The sequence below is a fragment of the Siniperca chuatsi genome, linkage group LG13 (assembly GCF_020085105.1).
Source record: "Siniperca chuatsi isolate FFG_IHB_CAS linkage group LG13, ASM2008510v1, whole genome shotgun sequence".
NCBI classification, from domain to species: domain Eukaryota; kingdom Metazoa; phylum Chordata; class Actinopteri; order Centrarchiformes; family Sinipercidae; genus Siniperca; species Siniperca chuatsi.
The window spans coordinates 5,528,416-5,544,513 of NC_058054.1; the positions used below are offsets into that span (position 1 = coordinate 5,528,416).

Consider the following 16,098-nt stretch of genomic DNA (forward strand, 5'->3'; position numbering starts at 1 on the left):
TGAATCCAACAGGAATATAAAGACAGAGAAACTGTTTTCTATTCTATTCATATTTCTATTCATCTGATCAGGTCTGGCCTCTCATTTACAGCTTAAGCACATAAGGTCAAGCATGTGCTGAAGCAATTACAGATACTTTAACCTCTACAATAACTGATGCCTCTACACACAGCGTACACATATGTTTAGAGAGATTCAACAACAACAACAACAACAACATATTCAGCTCATCTACAAACCAAACGAGTCAGTGTCTGCTGAAACGAAACAAAGCACAAATAACTACAGAGCTGTAATAACCGGCAGTAATTAAAGCTCATTTCACGCCGCTGCAGTTTGTTATGCTGCACACACAGAACTATTTGTCAAAATTAGTTGAGATGCTCAGAAGCACATCGCACCTGTCAATCACTGCACAACCTGCTGATGAAGGCTGTATGGTCAAAACACGATGGTTTGTTTTTTCATGACACTAATTCATTTGGTATCTTTTTTTCCTGTTTTGTATGTAATGAACGACATAAATAAGCTTGGAAATGATCTGATAAATATTTTGAGAGCAGTGCAGTTTTTTCAGGTTTTCACTCACTTTGTCCCCATCTACTTAAGAAATAATCATATAAAGTCTTAATAAACCAAATGGTTAGACACGTTTAAACATTTATAGAAGGAGAAACAACTGAGTAAATGATCACAAACATCAAGACATTAACTGTAACTCACCATTTTACAGTGTGTGTGAGTCCTCCTGTCCATCCCCTCGACACCGTCATCATGCTTCAAAAGTTGTTGTGGCTTTGTTGTCGCTCTCTCTTGCCTCCTTCTACCTGAAAATTATAAACAGGAATAAGATCACATATGGAGACAACTGACACTTTTAAATCTGATTTCCCAAAGACATGGGACAGAGGGGGAAAGAAGTTAGTTCCTCCAAAACAAGTTGATCTCAAAAACTAAATGGCACATATCAGAATTTAATATGAAACAGCTGTAATGCAGGAAACAACAAATGTGAATGAAATGTGCGTCCTGTCTTGTAATGTAAATACTTGAGAATAAGCAAACATTTATGCAGTGGTGGAAAGTAACTAAGTACATTTACTCAAGTACAATTTTGAGATACTTGTACTTTGAGTATTGTCATTTCATGCTACTTTATATATACTTCTACTTCACTACATTTCAAAGGGAAATATTGTACTTAGGTTTATGTGAGATATGGTTACTAGTTACTTTTCAGATTAAGATTTTTAAAACGTATTTTATAAGTTTATCATATAGCACATTGTTAAAGATTAAACAAGTGATTGCTTTTTGTAAAGGATCACAAGCTAAAAAGATTGGCAGCGTCTATTTGACGCCTCTTGTCATGTTTCAGGTGTCCAAAAAGTCCAGTGAAGTCAAAAACATTAATACAAATTTAGGTCGCAGAAGTTGTTTTTTTTCTTCTTAATCATCTCACAACCCCTCAGACTTATCATGTGAGCCTTTGGAAAGGGGCTTGACCCCAAGTTGGGAACCAGTGGATTAAAGTACCTTACTGTAAATAATGTATAGTAGTTAAAACCTCAACAGTATCTGCTTACGCATTGATGCATCAGTATGGACATCTATTAATGTCATTTTGCTGATAAAACATCTGTATTTTTTATTCAAGTCAAATTTTTAATGCAGCACTTTTACTTATAATTGAGCATTTTGAGATTGTTGTATTAGTACAATACTTCTTCCACCACTGTTTATGGCATATTATCGCAGAAGAAAAAATGAAATGATGAACACTTGTGACATCTAACAGCTACTAGCAAACAACTTCACTTTATGAGCCGCACCAACACTACACATGAACTGGGGCAACAACTTACTTACAGCAACTTGTTGCAGTTTGTAGTTAAGTTGCAAAAAAAAAAAAAAAGTTTGCAGTTGTCATGATATGTAAAAACTTTGTTTCAATGCAATAAACATGTCGTAACCTTAACCATTACAAAAACTGAGCTGCAACATAAATTTTAATCAGGAAAATGTAGCAATAAAAATACAACACCACAATAAAAGGCTGAGGTCTAATCTGAAGTTAAAATAAAATGCAAACAAAAAGTTAACTTTAAAAAAAAAAACAGGTCTAAGAATAACAGACAGCTGTGAGTTAATTATTATAATATAATAATAATAAAATAATATAATAATCAATTATATATATATCCTCTTTTTTCCTACACTAGGCCTAGGCTGATAGGTTCCTGCACTGTTTTGTTTGTTACTGATGTAAAGTAGTTTGAATTGTTTCAATAACAATAAAAACTCATAGTTTTACATCATAGTGCTATAAAAGTGAGGTGCTCTTTGCCCCAATTCCCAAAACATTCAGTCATCTGTTGCCAAGCCTTCTTTGCAATGAACTTTATTCACCACCTTATCTGATAAAGAGAAGCCATTAGTTAACAAAACATGTAGTTCAGTAAACCATAAAAGCTGAATCTTATCCCCGAGCGAGAGATCTGAAAGGTGTACTGACTGGATCGACATCAAGAGAGAAAAATGAGCAGTGGACACGATCTACCTCATTTTCTCCTACCTTTTCTCGATATTCTTTTATTATGAAACACTGACTTCCCAGCAGAAGCAGAAAGACGGACAAACCCTTCAGTTTTTACGTGTGCACTTTTATTCCTATCCGAAGACCCCAGCAGAGTTATAGATTTTCCAGCAGGGAGCAGTGTTAGTGTGTGTGTGTGTGTGATGGCAGATGCCTGCTGAGGTTTGTCCCAGTGATTTGTTTGTCCCGCTGAATGAGTTTGCTGCCCGTCATTAAAGCAGCCAAGCGGGGAGAAACAGTCTGCCTGTCACGAGCCCCTCTGTGGCTGCTCTGAGTTCAGCCTTCCCCCGGCTCGCTCGCTGTCTGCCTCGGTCTATATCTGTCTTCATCTGTCTCTCTCTAGTTGCCTCGTCTATCATGATAGAGACAGGATCCCTCCGTCTACATTTCAGGCATTTAGCTGATGCTGTGATGCAGAGTAGCTCATTATATTTGCAACATTGGAATAAGTGCTGGAGTTGCTACTTTTCCAACCTTATAAAGTAAAGAGTTCACTTTAACAAAGCTTTTTCTGATAAACTGAAGGATGAAGTGTTGCTTTATGGGTTGAGAAAATTCTCCCACTTCTTAAGCTAAATAAACAGTAAAAAAAAACAACATTTGGATTAGCTGGAAAATGCATCGTCAGCAAGCTGGAAACAGGGCTGTTTTTCTGAGCTCATGAAAAATTGACTTTTTAAGAGATACGTGGTTCTCACAGGACAGCAACGCCACAAATATATGGTGATCTTATAGACCATGATGCATTGCTGTAGACTAAACTACCCATCAGTATATAAAAGTAGTTAAAATTAGCTCAAACTTAAACATCTACAGCAGTAAAATGCAGCATGCACATTAAAGCAGCAGGAATATTAATCCAGAAACATCAGATATGATAGTAAAACACTGACAGGGATCATTTTACTGCACAATGAGTACTTTTACTTTTAAAACTTTGAAGGGACAGTTCATCCCAAAATCAAAAATGCTGGTTCTCCTCTTACCTGTAGCTCTATTTATCCATCTGGAGTGTTTTGATGCGAGTTGCCGAATTTGAGATATCAGCTGCAGACATGTCTGTATTTTTTAATATAGTAGGACTATATGGCACTCGGCTTGTGGTGCTCAAAGGGCCAAAAAAAATACATATGAAAAACTTGCTCTGTTGTGAGCAGTTTCATGTATGATCAGTAGAAAGAAAATAGTTCCTACATGAAACTGCTCACAACAAATCTGTGGATTATCTGGACAGAGACATTGCTGTTGAGTGTTTCAAATGTATTTTATTGGCGCTTTGAGCACCACAAGCCAAGTTTTAAGTATTCAAAAAAAGGCAGACATCTCTAAAAAACTCGGCAACTACTCACACCAAAACAATCTAGATGGATAAATAGCACTACAGGTAAGAGGAAAAATATGTATTTTTGATTTAGGGGTGAACTGTCCCTTTAAGCAAATTTTGCTTATTGGTTTTGAATGCAGGACTTTTACTTGTAGTTTACAGTGTGGTATTAGTACTTTTACTGAAGTCAAGTATCTGAATACTTCTTCCACCACTGACGGACACTGATTTACCATTTGCTAGGTTTTCTCATTTTAAAAACAATTTTCCACTCCATACACACCTGATTTTAAAAATCTTGTTTTTGTGGACCTCCTGTGGTTGAAGCCATCATCTAACTGCAGTGTTTGGTTTGCTTACACATGCAGCAGAACACACTTTGTGTAACAGACTTGACACTTTCAACCAATAGAGGTCAGTGAAACGCTGCTTTTCAGCTTGGTGTTCAGTTACTCTTTGGACAAAAATAAGAGATTGTAAGTTTTCTCGTGGTTGCCTATTAAAAGATTAAGTATAATAGTTTTGACAACATTTGGTTTAGCACTAAAACTGTAAATCCTTCAATCGATTAGTTGGTTGACAAAATTAATCAACAACAACTTTGATCATTGATTAAGGATTTAAGTCATTTATCATACGTTTGTCATACAACCAGTTTCTCAAATGTGAATATTTGCTGCTTCTCTTTGATTTATATATTTGTAAATTGAATATTTTTGGGTTTTTGACTGTTTGTTTGCCAAAAACAAACAAAAAAAAAGAGCAATTTGAAGACATTATCTCATGGTGAAGGCCCACATTGCCTTCGCCACTTCTTGCTCGTCGCTGTGGAAGCTTCGAGGCTGACATGCTAGAGAGCTAGCTGGCTCGTTAGCAAAATTAAGCAACCTACAACAAGTTACGTGACTTAGTGCTAAGAAGCATTTCGGTTTTGTTTCTATAATCTCGAAGGCAAGGGACAAACAAAAGAGAGATCCCAAAAACTCAAATAAAGATCTCCTTCACAGACATTTGTACACAGCAGGTAAAGACTAAACTGTCTGACCCAACACTGCATCATTTTTTCTCTGTCAGTTGTGCCGAGTGTCACGAAAAACATGGAAAATTCGTGTCCTTGTACACAAATCTATAGATTAAATTTCGTGACTATTTCATTTGGCAAATCATTTCAGAGCATCCAAGTAAATTGTGCCCTCATGTGCATCAACTTAAATTTAGCATCTTTTGAACTCACATCGCACTCTCTGGGATTTTATATACTAAACGATAAATCAATTAATCAAGAAAAACTGCATTAAACTGATTACCCATATTAAGATTATTTTACTTCCTCAGTTACTACAGTAGCAGAAGTCTGCAAATATTCATTAAAAAGTATTTATCTTCAAGACCAAAAACATGATTAGTGAAAACACTTTTTTCCTCCATATTCTATAGATTATGACCTACTGACGTGTCTTGACCGCCCTGAAGTGCAGAGGGAATCACTGTGGCAGAGGTGGAGGGAGGCAGAGCCGCTGGCTCACTCTATATATTCTGCTGTATAAATATACTGCGGAGGTATTCGCAGCACAGTCTCTATTCAAATGGGCAGACAGCAGAGTAGCCATATCAACACGCAGCGTTCCCCTGAGCCTGTGATAGATTACGCATGACAGTTTGGGAATATGTTTGCGCGTTTTATGCATTTTTCTGTACCTGTGTGTGAATGTGAGTATATATGTATGTTATTACCCTTTATCAGAACCTCCAAGCCCCAGAACCCCCAATTTCATTTACTGTATATATGGATCATTGTTTGACAGCCCAGTCTATATTAAACCTGTTTATTTCCATCCAACTCTCTGAATAATCCCTGAGCTGCACAGGCCTGTTGTGGTGCGTCTCTTCTCTTATACATTTTCAATGTAATGGTCCTTTCTTTTATGGATGAGATGAGATCTGGGAGCCTGTCTACCTGCTTGCCTGCCTTTGCATTGTTGTTCAGCAGAGACTAAAATCAATTTTGCAACAATTGCAGCAGGACAGTAAAAGCAGCAGCAGATTGCCTTGTACCCAACACCACAAAAAAGAAAAAAGAAAATTCATCCAGAATCATCAAGATGATACTTGTCTTCTCTCCAGGAGCATTGGATGGAAGAGAAAGTGGAAGAAATCGTGTTTGTACATGGTGCAATGACACAAAGACTACAGGCCAGAGACTTTACCCTGCATGCACCACTGTCAGCGATGGTTCGTCTTTGTCCTTGCCAAGGACATAGTAAAAGTATTTTTACATTACAAAATGGTATAAAGGTTTGCAGAGGTTTATCTACTTGGCCACAGTCGCAGGATTGTCCTTGACAAGCTGTCTAAAAATACCCTTGAACCAGGACTGTGAATATAGAAGCGGAAAAGGAGAGCGTGTGGAAGATTTCATGCTTTAAGATGATTTGAAGCATCTTTAAATGTGAATCGTATGAGTATGCGTTGCAGCAAACTGCTTATTTCCCTGTAAATGTTATCAAAGGGAGACACAAGGTAGAAAAATTGAGCTCAAGAGTAAAAAAGTGTCAGTTGTATTTTGAAGAAGGAGGGATTAAACAGGGGAAGGGACACAGACCTGTAATAAAAGCAAGAAGAATCAAAGGGTATTTTTGTGGAAGTTGCTTAAATAATTATTTAATATTTACTGTGGCATATCAGGCTACCCTTCTGTACAGTTTAATACTTAAATTAAAGAATTTTGGGGAGTCAAAGGCCTCGTCATGCAGAGAGAGGGGATAAAAACCCTACAAAACGAAGGCAGTGGAAGACTACAAGGAGTGGCCGAACAACAAAGCAATATAAAAAAATCACAGGTGGCCAGATGCATTGTACATTTGGGAGTTAGGGCGAGGAGTACAAACATATAAATTATTCATATATGATACAGAAACAAACGACAATACATATGTAAAGCGTGAGTAGTTATTTTGGGCATATCTAGTGTCCTTAAAGTAAAAGCCCTATTCATTTTCTGACTGCCAGTTCACTTCCAAAGCTCAGATGGGCTTGAAACTAGGTTGAATGTTCGGTACAAAAGATGAGCAACTGCATCAGAAAACATCAGTTTTTCTGATTAAAAGTCAAAAAAGCACAAGCCTGTGTACATTAAAACATAAAAGGTGAGAAGTAAAATACATCTCCCAAAGAACATTTCTGTAGGAATCATCCAATCACAGAGTTTAAAAGTCTGTTGCCTAAAGATTACACTTTGTAGAAACTTGATAAAACATTCAGCAGTTAAAATCAGTTCACTTTTAGATTCTGGATTAGTTTTGTATGAATTTGGCAACTACGCCTACGTGTTTTTTTCTCAACTGCAATGATGAAGTGTTTTTTAATTTGGTAAAGCTTTGATTCACACCTGACTGGCTTCTACTCCATAGCAATGGGCTGAGGCTCATGGGTATTGTAGTACAGAGAGGTGGTCGATAAGAGCCATCAACACCAAACTGACGGAAGAAAACAAAGTGAAAAACAGTCAAACTTATGGCCGTAACGTGAACATGTATCATCAAGGAGACTCTCGTGTTACTATGTTGAGGAACATTGACGGTGACATTAAAAGAAAACTTTGAAATGGGAATTTACAGTCAGAAAAATACTTCTGGGACCAGCAGGTTGTCTCACAGCACTACTGGGAGTAATACCCTGCCCCCACGTAAATTACAAAAAGCTAATTAAAGTGAGGGTGTATTTTTGCAGACTGAGCTGTGGTCTAGTGGTGCAGTGACTATGGGAGTGTTTTAATATCTCAGGTGGGTACTCCAGCCACCACAGGGAGGCTTTGCATCATCAACATTATTTTCACCTGGGAGGATAGATGATGACGACCCGACCGCTAACTGCATTACGATGCCAACATCATGATCTGTTTGGGCATTAAGAAGCTGAGTTTGTCTCATTTCGTTTGGACCACAAAGACAGAAAACATTCCTGTGTATTTATCTACCTGCTAAACACTCTAAAACATCACTAATATGGTTTTCATGCCATACTGGAACGCATATGTATGCTGTTAGAACAAAATATGTGTTGGATTTGAACATTTCTGACACTGTGGCAGACTGCGATGCGCAACGCTACCCCAATTTGAGCCACTAATACAACTTCTGTTTGGTGTTCAAAACGTTGGCCACAAAGACTGAAAAACTTGTTACTGTACCCCACCCCCCACCTAACACAACCACCTGCCACTAATGGTCGCACAAGATCAAATGCAAAGGCTCAAAGAGGTGGGACCCACCTGGAAATCCCTGCAGCCAAAAATGGTGCATTCAAGAGCAGCCTGCAGTATTAAGGTGCCGCTACCTGGAATCAGCTGGACAGGTCGACAAGGGATCAAACTAGTCGACAGGCTTTCAAACCGAAATCCAGACACCAGAACACTTAATCAACAGACTGTAATGTTTTATTTGTTTTTAATTTAATTAATAATTTTAGTTCTTATTGTTTGTTTTAATATATGTACTCAGGACTCTGTGGAAAGCAGTACTGATAATGAGCGGATTAGCCTGGTGAAGAAAAAGTATATTGATAGGTCAACTATGCATACCATCAACCAATCAGGACATTTATCAAAATATGAGTACAGATGAGACATCATACCTATGCGATTGTTGATTTCTGCATCATTTAGTAAACTGAGACCCAGATATCTTTTGTCACAGTCTATCAAATGCTCGCTGAGCTCTGTAATCTTTTCCTCTTCATCCCTCATTTCCTTCCCTCGTACGTGTCCCCTCCTCACACTTCCTCTGCCTCCGCCTCCCTCCCCCCGGGATCAGAGCCTCCTATTTTCTCCAGCAGAACTCAGCTCAGTCTTGTTGTTAATGTCCTGAAGTCCTGTAAATCAGTCGGGTGTCACAAAGTAAATCCCTGCTGCCAGTGTTCACTGTCAGGGGTTTATTTTAGAAAAAGGAATCAAATATTCCAATATTCACTGTCTCAGTTAGTCGTGTAACTTCCGGAAACTTTGAGGTTAGATTTATAATTTTAATGTTTTCCAGGACTCGCCATCTGTCTTGTCCCTTGAAGGAAAAAAATAATTTTGAATTAAATAATTCTGAGTTTGCTGTTTCAGCTTGTAGTGAACTAGTGTAGTATTGAATTATTGAAGTAATCACGGTGTTATCCTGTGTTGTGACTAGAGGCAAAGTTTGGATTCTAGTACAGTCAGCTGAATATTACAACGCAGCCTGAGGTGAGAGGAGACAAGAGGGGAAGAAAGACAGATTGCTGCAGTTGTGGAGTTACAGTAATATTTAGTTCAGTAAGCAGCACTGACACTTCCTGCTCTTCAACTGAACAATGATTTTAGCTTACAGAGATTCTAGCAAACATGTCTTTAAAAAGTGGAGTAAACAGCAAAGGCACAGCCTGACATGGAGGTTATTTATCAGAAGGATTAGAAAGAGGTCAGTTTCAAAGCAAAAGCACCATTAATGGTCCAGAGACGGACAGAAAATCAGCCTCTCAAGAAGTCTGTCTTCTGTTTTTCACCCTACACAGCTATGTTTTGGGATCCTCTGACCTCTCCGATAGAAGTAAAGAAAATAAAAATGAAGAACAGGAAGACCTGACAACATTTCAGCAGCTCAGACCTCTCTGTGGTGTACGCAGAAAGTTGACAGAAAGTTCCTCTATAGACCAAACATGACGGCGAGTGACCTCAGACCAGCTACAAAACATCTACAGTCACCAAATAAATCATGGTAGAGCCATTAAGACATTCCTAAAAGCCCAAACTCAGGGTTAAACTGCCCCACAGGAGGAACACTGACCAGGCTTTAGTGTGTTTCAGAGAAATACTCAAGTCAAGGAGTCAAGGTTTTCCAGCTTGGAGAGACATAAAGATATTCAGAGCTCTGTATGAAAGTGTGTTTGGTGCCACGATAAAGTTGCAACTCTTTTTCTAAGAGAAGCTTCTTTTGAAATTGATTCTCTTTCTCTTCACAAGCCTGTGCACACGCTTTCGCAAACAAATGAAAACATCTCTAAGAAATAAAATGCAGCCATCCTCAATTCAATACACGCAGATAGAGATTACATTGGTTTCATCACAAGAGTAAAATGAGAAACATAAAACACTGTACCTGAGTAGAAGATATGTTGTTTTCTGATTTTGGTCATTTCAGTCAGGTGTTGGTCATCTTCATCTTCTTCTTCTTCTTCTTCTTCTTCTTCTGTTGAGTTTTATGGCGGTTGGCATCCATACGTGTGCATTACCGCCAACTGCTGGATTGTAACAGCTTCACGGTGTACAGTATGCACAGTGTGATCCCATGACTATCTGAGTTGGTGCAGCTCCTTCCCTCAGTGTAACATCCAGATGTTCTCCAGATGTGTCCACAACATTCACAAACCTTCTCGCAGCGTCCAGCACCATCTTGATCCTTTCCGACTTCCCCTTTATTTCAGCAGCACAGTTTATAACCGTGGCAATAAATGCCAGAAATCGTTTCTTGTCCACACTGATGCTCTGATCATCTCCATTCCCTTCCTGCTCCTTTTCCTTTTGCACTGCCACCATTTCACCTGGCAGCTTCAGCGTATGACAATCCCTTTTCTGCTCTGATTTTATTCGCTTTTACCTCCTTAATTCTTTTTGGGCACTGTGCTGATCCCGTATAGTGGTTTCCCCTCGCAGTGCAGACACTTTGCTTGCTCTTTCTCCACATTATCAGTTATCCTTCAACACATCTTCCACATCTCCAGCCTCCTCTTCATCCTGCAGAAACACCTGAGAGGAGCTCTCAAACACACAGAGTTACTCTCCTCCTTCTCCCCTTTTTTTTGGGAATCTTGTCAGCCTTGACTCGGCCACTTACTGCTCTCTTCTTCTTCACTTCTGATCCAAGTGGGAGGCAGTTCACACCGCTGTGATCTCTGAATCTTCAGGGCTCTGTCTCTCTCTGTCAGTGATAACCATCCCACTTCCTGTTATCCTGACACATCTGACATCTCAGAGCTTTTCCTCCTACAAACTTTCCGACCTCATGTGGATCCTTGAAAATGCCGTCTGTCTGTGTCACAGCTGCCATCCCGACCAGATACTCCTCTTTCTTCACTGACTGACTGGAATCACTTGAATTTCTCTTCTTACTTTTCTTTTTCAAATCCTCGTTTCCAATTTCGCGCTCCGCTTCCGCCTCTGACTCCACTTCCGCTAACAGCCCTCCTCCTCCTCCTCCTCCTCCTCCTCCTCCTCCTCCTCCTTCTTCTTCTTCTTCTTCTTCTTCTTCTTCTTCTTCTTCTTCTTCTTCTTCTTCTTCTTCTTCTTCTTTCATTGCAGGCTACAAAACCAATGTAAAGTTGCACACCGCCACCTACTGTACCGGAGTGTGAAACATTATGGCTTCATGTTGTGTTGATGCCTAAATAAATCTTCATACGTCCCATTAACCGTGGCTTAACTTCACATGTATAAAACCGCACAGCAAGTTTCCATCCTGTACTGTATGTATAAAGAAAGGTCTGTGATGAGTTTCAACCCGGAAAGTCTGCTAATATGCTAATAAATGTTTCTTTAGCAATCTAATTTGATGAGTTTAGTGAACGCTCAGCAGTACATTCATTCACTTCAAATCCCAGAAATGTGTGTTTATAATTTCCGAACTGAAGTTAAAACTAGAAATAAGTTGAACTAACTTGAGTTTGCTGACAGACTGAAATATAGACTGAGCTTCTCATCCTGACCCTTTCCTGGCTCCGGATCAGCCCTTTGGCCGACCTCCATCCCTGATCCCAGACCTCTGCACCGTCCTGGCCACCAAACAGACCTCTCCACCGGTCCTCACTCTCTGCCCGGCCTCCTGCTTCAGCCTGAGCTCCGTCTCTTACCTCTAAACTGTCAATCACCTGCAGCTGCAGCCGTGGATCCAGCAGACCGGTCGCTGTGTTTTCCACCTCTGTCAGAGACACTAATTGGTTTTGCTGCCTGTCGGCCGCAGAGCTTCTCCTCAAGTTTCCAAACTGTTTTCTTCTCTTGTGACCACAAAACAATCTCGTCCGTTGACCCATGTCAGTGCAGGTCATGCAGAGAGGAGACGCTGCAGGATACCTCCATGTTGTTGTGATTAATTTGTCCCCCGACTGTCCAAATCAGATCCTGTTTGTCCTTGTTTGTGTTTCCTGAAGGGCTGTTTTGAGTCTCTGATGTGGTTTATCTTCACCCAGAAAGCATTTTTGCATTTACTGACTTAATTTTCACACAGAAGAAATCCCAGAGAGGATGTAACGATCACAGCAAAATTACCAGCAGTTACCAGTTTGTGTGAGCCTCCTAAACTGAGATGAGACCAGACACAAATGACCCTTGTGAAACTTAATTTCCTTTAGCAGCATGTGTCTGTTTTATTTTCATGTGAAATCTGTTTCATTGTTCTCTGATGAGACATTCAGCTGTGTCGCATTTAGAAAACACAAGTTTCTACTTTTGATTCCATTTGGCAAACACAACAGGAGTAGTTAGTGGGATTGTTTCAACTGGAGAAGACAGCAAAATAAAACAACAAAATATCACAGAATCCATTGTCTTTTCTTTGAACCATCTCATCAGCATTAGAGAAGTGGGAGACTTCTCTAATTGTTGGGAAAGCCAATTAAATGTAATCTGTATCAGTGATCTGCTGAAGCTTTCCACTAACAAAGAAAGGCCCTGGAGGGATTTGATCATTTAAAGAGATTTGTACTGAAAGAAAATATCCACCTGAGCAAAACCCATGAAGCAAGTATAACTCAAGCAATAATCTGCAACATTTCCACATAAATTAATGTTGTTAATGTCGATGTCAATTACTGTGTTGCTACTGATTGATTGATAGAATAGGGAATTTCTCTCTACTTGATACTAAACTTGTGTTATATTGGGATGGGCAGGCAGTTGTAGATGGATAAATTCAAGGTTTAAAGATTCAAGTTTGACAGCTTTTTTGTTATATGCACACAGAGAGAGAGAGAGAGTTAAGAAGAGAACTTAACAATCACTAGAGAATACAAACAGAAGAGGCCAGTGTGCAGCAGAAGTGCAAGTTTATAAAGTCAAATGTGTAACAATTTTGCAAATATGTACTGTAATTTAAACCTGCTTGACTTTTTTTTTTGGCCACTTGGGGGCAGTAGGATCAAGCTGTAAACACAACAGTGACATTTTATGAGATAAGGAGCATTCATTTTGTTTTTGGCCACCTGTCAAATATAAGTCATATAGCTCTGTTTTGGTCTCCGCCAATATCTTCTTTAGCCGCTAAATGCTGTAATATGCTCACCAGCTAACTTTGTCTGTCTGCCGTGTGGTGCTGAGCAGGTAGCGTACAGTGGGGTTTTTAAAGTTTTTTGGTGAAAACAGCTGGCTGCCTGAAATAACACTGATGAGAGTGGTGAGAATGAACCAAAATACTAAAGTAAAACCAATAAATGAGCAGAAAGAAACGGACTAAAAAGACTTTGCTTTAAACTCAACGCACTGGTTACAGCAGGTCATAGCAGGATTTGTAGTTCTAACAGGTGGCAAAAGGCAATAACAAGGTCATGTTTGTGGAGTGTAAATGCTTTTTTTTCGGTCTGTCCTGATGGACAGGTGAGTCTCAACACCGGAGGAAGTTTGTTTCACTGAGGACAGTCTGTTTCTGAAAGAGAGCGATTGATCCATCTGGCTGTGGGCGTAATGCTGCAAAAGTTTGCAGATTGGTCTCTCTGATTGGACTGAACGTAAACAGGAGATGACAAAGAGAAGAAAACAGCCAGAAAAGTACTTAAGGGATGGAAGGAGGAGGGAAAAGAGATAATGACAGGAGGCGCAAATGGAGACAGAAGGACACAGCGCCACATCCAGACTGGGCTCAGGGTAAAGTGAACGTTGTAGGTTTTCCAGCATCTCCTCAGGCTTAAAATAAATGCCAAATGACTTGGAGAGAACCGGGAGGTGGAAACATCACCAGGGAATCTCTATTTGATGCAGAGCGAGGAGAGAGAGAGGAAGAGAGATAAATGGAGATCCTCTGGGGAGCTACACAAAGGAAAAAGGACAACTCTTCCCCTCTTTCACCTTGACAGTCTTTCTCCGGCTTCCTCCTCCTCTGTCAATTTTCTCTTTCTTCCTTCCTCTCTGACGTCCACTTTCACACATCAACTCTTCTTCTTACCCACTTTTTTCCTCGCCTTCCTCCTCCTCCACAGTCCCTTCCTTTCCTCACTTAAAATCCCTTCTCCACTTTTTTAATTCCCATCTTACCAGCAGTACACTCCACCAGTACAGGCTTTTTTTGTGAAATAACATTCACAATGCAAAACATACTGCGTGCGTGCCAAATATGTTTGTGGATGTGCATTTCTGTGTGTGCATAAACGTTTTTGACTCAGGTTTGTGGCTGCTAAAGGCTGTTCTCCCAATCAGGTTTCGACTGGTTTATTTGCAGTGCTGTTAATCAGATTTACAAATGTCTTCACAACACTTAAGTTATGAGTTTTACTTTTTCAGATCAGTGAAAGGATTACATGCCATTTTATGGGTTAATACAATTCTCCTAAAAGTGATTAGATTATCTCCAAACTGAATGGTCACCAAGCTTAACCCAAACTTGTGAAAAGCTGATGTTGCAGATACGGACAGGTCAGATCAAGAGACAGATAGGTTAAATGTTAATTCTACAGTAAACATGTTGTGTCTCGTGCTTCAAGTCACTTTTTCAATTTTTAACCACAACAACCATAACCTTATAACATGTTTACTGTTGACCTGGGACCACCGATATTTCGGTTTTCTTATTCCTTACACTTATGTTCTAATGTTCTAAACTTTCTTGAGATTTAACCAAAATGCCAAAAAATAAAGTTTTCAAAAACGTTTTGACTGGGCGGTTTGTGTGCGCGGTAACATCTGGTGAGCTAATGATCAGACAAACAGCTTCAGGCTGTCGAACAGCAGCAGCTCTAATCTCAGCTTCAGCAGCAGCTTCTGGATGAGCTCCCATTGAGGAGAAACAAGTCGACAGCACCGCGCTACCCAAACACCAACCACCAGTCCAAACATCATCAACATCGATACCCGAACAGGACGATCAACTCTGAAATGATTAATGGGAGTCTGCTGTTTTCACATGGAAATGTTTCACAGCTCCAGAAACACACAATGAGAAATTCAAAGGGGATGATAGAGGAATAAGAGGCATTCAAAGAGTGACAACAATTTATATAAGAGCAGGAAGGAGTCACAGAGTGAGACAAGAAGACAAAACGAGACAAAGGGAAGGGCTGACAGAAAGAGGGAGGAGGAGGAGGGAGAAGGAGGAGGAGGGCTGATGTGGTTTCAGAGGCTCAGAGACACAGTTGGATGTTCATTCATTCATTCATTCGTCTGTCTGCTGATAGAAACATCAGAGCTCCGTCCTCTCTGACTGAAGGCCTGCTATCAGCCGGCTGCAGCCTGTTATAGGAGAGAGGGAAAGAAAAAAGTGAAGCAGAGAGAAAGTCGCAGACAGGGTTCAGCAGCTTAAAGTTCATTATGCAGATTGCAGAGTTAAAATGCCTCCATTCTGCGAGTCTAATTTCTCTTTCATGGCCATTGTGAGCATGGAGATGATCCATTTCAGGTTAGCAAAGAGCAGCGGGGTCAGAACAACCAGATTAGCAATGTATCTCTGTGTATTCACCATTCCTCTTTGTCATTCTCGCCTTTGAATAGGAGTACAGTGAATGAAAGTTACAAGAGGCAGCATGTAGGTTTATTACAGAGCTTTCTGTGGGATTTTAAAATGTAAAAATGTTGTGATGAAACTAAAAATGCACACAAGCTCAAGGTCAAACACACACACAAAAACAAATAATAAGCCCTTTATCTTCTTTCCTCAGTTTTTTTCTACAGCAGAAACTCTAATCGGAATCATTAATTTTAATCAGTGTTGGCTTAAGGCAAGCAGCACTGTACTGTATATATATTTTATGCTAATATAACCTTAAGATAGTAAATTTAATTTGAACAGCTGCTGTCTGGGCATTGTTCTGCTTATTGAAAAAAAACTGTAGATGCACTTTGTGGGAAAGAAAATACGTGAACTGTAAAAAAGGTCAGATGGAGATTGGGAAACTTTCTTTAACGTATTAATCAAATTACAGTACAAATATAGTAAATTACAGCAATACATATTCAACAAAG

The 16,098-nt window shown here is 39.6% G+C and overlaps 1 protein-coding gene across 2 annotated transcripts in view; it reads right to left on the bottom strand.

The window, feature by feature from the left end:
- Nucleotides 1-795: 795 nt before the first annotated feature.
- LOC122887348 (contactin-associated protein-like 4) overlaps nt 796-16,098 on the bottom strand; it is a 149,467-nt gene continuing 134,164 nt past the window's right edge. Inside the window, exons 29-30 of one of the 2 annotated variants that reach the window (XR_006380516.1) lie at nt 11,787-15,369; nt 796-827 (exon numbers count right to left, since the gene is read on the bottom strand). The gene's annotated coding sequence lies outside the window, so the exon portion shown is untranslated. The remainder of the gene's footprint in view (nt 828-11,786; nt 15,370-16,098) is intronic. The other variant, XR_006380517.1, reaches the window with a different exon arrangement.